Source organism: Formica exsecta, unplaced genomic scaffold, assembly GCF_003651465.1.
Source record: "Formica exsecta isolate Colony F162 unplaced genomic scaffold, ASM365146v1 scaffold96, whole genome shotgun sequence".
NCBI lineage: Eukaryota > Metazoa > Arthropoda > Insecta > Hymenoptera > Formicidae > Formica > Formica exsecta.
The window spans coordinates 339,986-346,181 of NW_021853724.1; positions in this window are offsets into that span (position 1 = coordinate 339,986).

The following is a 6,196-nucleotide window of genomic DNA, read 5'->3' on the forward strand; positions in this document are numbered from 1 at the left end:
GCCGTTGTTTACGGCTCGCGAGACGCACGCCGGGCCCTTCCGCGCGAAAATAGGGCCCGGCGTGTAATAAAGTACAGGATAAACAACCACAGGATAGCTGGTGAGAATTTCACAGAGGTAGATATTTATTTTTATACGCGAGAAACGTTCGAGTCTATTACGTTTTAGGCTCTAAAACGCTTGCGAACGAAATTTAAAATACAGGGTGATTCTAAACAAATGCAAAAAATTTGAGGAGATGACTTTTTGTCGAAAATTAATAGGGGGTTTCATATAAATATATACTCCTGTATCCCTCTCTGAGGAGTTACACTCGTTCAAAGGGGGAGATGAAAATTAAGTTTTTATTTTTTTTTCTCAAATTTTAGACAAGTCAAAAAAATGAAATTTGGTGAACATTTTCTACTATTGTAGTAAAAGGGGACTTATTAATATTTTTTAATCCTCCCGTATCGTTATAAGGGGTGTAACTCCTCAGGGAGGGATATAGGAGTATATATTTATATGAAAGACCTCCCTTAATTTTCAAGAAAGAATCATCTCTGAACATTTTTCGCATTTATTTAGAATCACCATGTATAAAAAAATTTAAAATACGCATCGTAAACTATAATAGAGGACCTCAAAGGGAAAACGCTATAAAGTTTTTCCAGCGACGCAAATTCCCAAGTATCTCGCGCGTCCCGCGAACTCTGCCACTCGGTCGCGGAAATTCATCAACGCGTCAGAAATGAATGAAGCGATCACGATTCGCTGTAAAACTTCAGCCGGCAATTTTATTTACCGACGCGCTCGTTACGCCGAAGCTATCGTTCATCTAGCGCAGCTACCGTGGAACAGGTGTTCCCGGGAGTGGCACGAATTATTGTTGCACGAACATCAGCTTACCGGGAGTAATGTTGACGCCGAGCGGTATTGCGGTCCTGCTGCGCCGGCAATAAGTGCGAGGTGTTTATGAGTCATGAGCGATAAGCCGTCGTGTGTGCAAACTTAAAGGCTCGCTCTCAAATATCGCAAGATGTTAATCGGGGCCAAATTAATTAGCCGCGCGTAAAGCATCGATTTGTAAGAAGCTAGTTAATTTCGAGCGCCTCGGACGAATTGACTAACGGATTCTCCCCGTAACGCGATCTTTGAACAATCTTTGAGCAATCTCTCGCAGCAACGAGTAGCAGCTATTTGGAGCGTGAGACGAGCATTTTCTTTTTCATGATCGCCGATCGAAGGATATGAAGGAGGAAGGTGGTGATTTGGAAGAGAGATGGTAGTTTCGCGTTACATACGCGAAAGTGTAGGGGATCGATATGCCTCGAAAAATTACAGCGCGTGAAATACGATGCATCTTGCGCTGTTAAATAGAGCGAAAAGGAAATTTTTGGGGAAATTTAATTATATTTATATGTCACGCGAAATGTGTATTATTACAAATACATTAATAAAATTCTGCGAATGTATTCCTCGTTTTCAGAATTTATAATTTCAAGGTCTCTAAATCCTCTCCTCAGCAAGATGTTCAATATTGAATATTAAAAAGTCATTAAAAGTTATATAGCCTCCTTTGAAAGTTGGCAGGTTGATGTGTCCATCAAGATTCGTGAAAAGAGAACGAAATTAAAATCGAAAAGCAATTTTTCTTAAATATACAGGGTGTTCCAGGTCAGGTCAATGAAATTTCAGGGTCTTATAAAAAAATAAAATTTGGAACAAAAATGTTCCTATAAACATGGGTCCGGAATCGCTTCGTTAAAAACTTATAGCTAATAAACTCTCTGTAAGTAATTAGTTATGATTTAATAAGAACATTTTTATGTTTGCATTTGCAATGTTTATACTATGAATGTAGTGTTTACACAAAGACCATCGAAAGGTGATTTTTTCAAATTTGTTTTTTTTTGTTGTTTTGAGGTTATTTTCTTTTGAAGGCCTTATCAGAATTAAATGAAATTAATGTAATTTAGTTTGTTATTTATTTTAGTTTGTTAAGTTATTGTTGATTACCCATCAGATTTATTTCGTTACTTTTTTTAAATGAATGCATGAAGGGTTTCGAAATTATTTTTAAAAATCATCAAAAAAACATGATTTTTCGAAGTTTATTAGCTAACTTTTTAATTAAGTGTTTTCCGGACTTATGTTTAGAGGAACATTTTTGTTCCAAATTCATTTCCTATAAGACCTTAAAATTTTATTGACCTGAAGTGAAACACCCTGTATACAATGCGCAATAATTCAAATAATTTCCAGCAATGTGCGTAGATAGATATTTTCGAGCGAGAGAAATGAAATGGAGCGAAGCCCACGTCGGCGAAATTAATAAACAAGCGTGTTTATTGCGCCTCGCCAAGCACGCGAGCGAGGCGGGCGAGACAAAAAGGATTCTCGGAGAGCGCTCGCGTTCACGCCGACTGCAACGTTATGCAACGGCGGACTTTTAGTGGGCCGTATAGTTGCGCCATTCGCAGAGTCGTTCGCTTACAGTCGCCTCCGATCGCGCCGCTCGAGCGTAGGCCTTCCATCGTCATTTTACATCGCGGCGTATATACAGATTCCATATGTTGCCTGCCCCGGTGATCGTCGGCTATTGCGGCCGGATATCCGGAATTTGGTCCGGATCATTATCGGAACTCCGTAGATCTCGAGGCCGTTACGAGATGGTCTCCGGTTACAATTTCGTTTTCGAGAGAACGCTCGTAGATGACTGTTCTCGCGCTTCCTACTCGGACATTGTGCCTCCTACCTTTCGACCTGTTTCGAACCGATCGCCTTTTCTGTCTTTTCGTTGCGTCTCGAGAGGCAAGAGGATTTGAATGTGTGCGATTGTCATTATTACGACATACGATGATCAGATTTTAATCACTTTATTAAATTCTCCATCGGAAATGTACAATATATGAGCTGTTAAATTTATTTCCGAGCTTGTGAATAATATTTCAAAAATTATACCATCAAGGCCTCTTTAGACGATCTGTAATTTACAAAAAAATTCAAAATAAAATTCTATTTATAGGTAAATTTTACGCAAAAAGCATTTAAATACGTAAAATACATACAAAATCAAAATATATATCAAGAGACATATATATATATATATACACTAAAAAACATGCGATGCATAAAATTATAAATAAAATTCTGTTTTAAATTTTATCGCGAATTATAGATCGTCTAAAGAGAATTAATAAAGAGAATAGATCTTCCAAATGATATAAAAAACAAAGAGCTTTCGGCGTTCCTCTCTTCAATCTGAGCAAATTGATTTCTCGTTTAATTGGATTTGGAATTTATGTTAACCGAGAACCTCCACCCGTTGTCGCGCGAAAGTTACGATGCGAGTGCCGGGCGCTCATCACAGACTGGCGTCGGTAAAACTCGCGAGGCTGCCGAGGATCGCATACCGGACGGCGCATGCAAGCGGCGAATGCGTTGCGCGCCAAATTTAAGGCGTCGGCCTTGAGGAGTGAGTTACCGCGCTCTGACAAAGTCCTCCCTTTGTCCTAAGTGCCGCGGTGCACCGTCGCGGAACAGAGGGGACATTCTCGGTTGCGGCCTCACGGTCGCAGCTGGTGCCAATTTGCTCGACCTTGTACCGAGTTGGCGAGCGGCAGGCACTTTTGACACACGGACGACGCTGGCTCCTGCACTTGATGAGAGAGAGAGAGAGAGAGACGGAGGAGAGCGTACGTGACGATGACAGCCACGGGAACGGGATGTCAACGAACCCGCGTGCACCAAAATAGCGCGCACGAGGACGTAAAGCGGCGAAACGGCGGGCGTAATACGCGATGCAAACCTAAAATTACGTGCGCGATAATACGGTGAATGTTTGCCGCGATTCACGAGCAACATTGTTGCGAGAGAGGTATACGAAAGCGAAGGTCGATTCGATCTCTTATGACTCACGCGAGCGCAATTATAAGCGAATCGCTTATCTCGGATGCATCTGAGAGATACGGGGTCGAAATTAGAAATACGCGACGAGATCCTCGCGTCTCTTCGTGCGATATTTCCACGTGAGTACACACGTGGGTGACAGGCCGGAGGAATGCAGTAGGTAGGCAGTGATAAATAAATAATGCCGATCGAACTTGCGGTCCGGCGATATAGGTGTGTACCTGACCAGAAAGCTCGACTGCCCACGTACCTGCGTGTACTCATATTACACAGGTATTGAGTACAGCGGCCACGTAGGCGGGCCTTTCCCAAAAGGCAAAAATATGATTCGATTGTCTTGAGTTTTGTTGGTTGTTAAGGACGTATGTGTCATATGTCGAAACATTGACAAAAGCATGAAAATTTCCTAGACTGTTCTATTATTTCTTCTGTATACCTGTGCAAAACCTGAGCACAATTCTCTTAACGTTTTAGAAATTATTTAAGTTTGTATTAATTAAAGTTAGTATTAATTCTTATAGAAAATCGCATATTGTAGCACTTGACAAATTTGACAAGGAAAAAACAATGCCAACGAAATAAAAATTTTCACGTATATTAAGAAAATTCTAATAAATATTTATGCAAAACTTAATTTAGATTTACTTACTCGTTTAAAAATTATTTACTAAAAATTGTAGAAAAATATTATCCCTCTCTCTCTCTCTCTCTTTCTCTTTCTGCAAATTACTAATTTTTTTTTTCTTGCAGTTGATTTCAGGGAATATTCACGATCAAAAGTTTTTGCCATAAATTAGAAAAAATATTAATTACAACTATTTTCTTTTACAAAGACGTTAAAAACCATATTATTTTGTAATACTTTAATTCTTTTTATAATTCCGATTTATTTACTTTATTTTTTCAAACAGTATAAACGTAAGAAATGTTTTGTTTTTTTTTAATTTTGACACTTTTTTGCTACTATTGTACAACTAAAACGTCCTAAATTGAAGAAAATTAAAATAAATATATATTTGATGTCGCGTAAGATATTTATTTACCGGATTAAAAATATTTTATGGTTAATATGGGTGCCACGGGAGTACATCTTTCTTTTCTCGTGAAAGCATGTTTCGTTTTCGAGACGACGCGGCGAGAAACATTGTTGCGATCTCTAGAGCGTACGCGAACCGATTCATTTTCTAAACGACGCGTCTTCATTAAGGTCCGTGATTAATTACCCCGCGTCATTCGATGAATTGAGGAAACTCTTTCAACGCGTAACATTCTACGAGGGGCGTTTCAAAAGTAAGTTTCCCTATCATGAAAAAAATAATAAACAACATTTCGGGGTTTACAAAAAATTTTATTAAATTATTTTAACATATTATTTTTCTACGTAGTCACCATTTACATTTATACATTTGATATATCTGTCATATAATTTGTTTATACCTTGTTTATAAAAATCCGTGCCCACATTTCGAAACCACAAATTGACTGTTTTTTTTAAGATCCTCGTTATCAAAATGCTTGCCACCGAGGCTCAATTTTAACTGCGGGAAAAGATGGTAGTCACTTGGCCTGGAGAATATGGTGGGTGATCAAAAATGTCTCATTTAAATTTGGCCAATAACTTCTTCGTCTTTGCAGCAGAATGAGGACGAGCATTATACACACAACAAATTATATGACAGATATACCAAATGCATAAATGTAAAGGGTGACTACGTAGAAAAATAGTATAATGTTAAAATAATCTAATAAAATTTTTTGTAAACCCCGAAATGTTGTTTATTATTTTTTTTCATGATAGGGAAACTTACTTTTGAAACGCCCCTCGTACATAGAAATATCGAGATGGTTTTCTTTTCTTTTTTTTTCCCCCTCTTTTAAAAACAGATCCTTCCTTTTAAATCCAAGTCTCGAAATTATCTTTTTTTTTTTTTCAATCAGAATATTCTCTCCTCGGCAATGATAAAAATCCATGTGGTCTCGTAATTTTTCCGCAGGTCGCGCAATATTGTAGCGAAAGCATGAATTATTAAGAGAACACACGGACGATTTTATCTGGCCACGTAAACGCGTTCGAGTTCGCGTGAATCGCGCGAAAATGCGCGCGCTTACTTTCCATCGTGGCATGACATATAGCTCGGCGGAGAGAAAAACGCGTCCGCGTTTCCTCCTTTTTCTCACGCCGCTGCAATTCGGTGACGTAGCGTACACAAGTGCGCAGTGCAATCCGTGCATGCGGACGCATGCAAGAACGAGCGACAGGCATTGCATTTCGTTATTTACTCAGATATATCATGCGTACCATGAA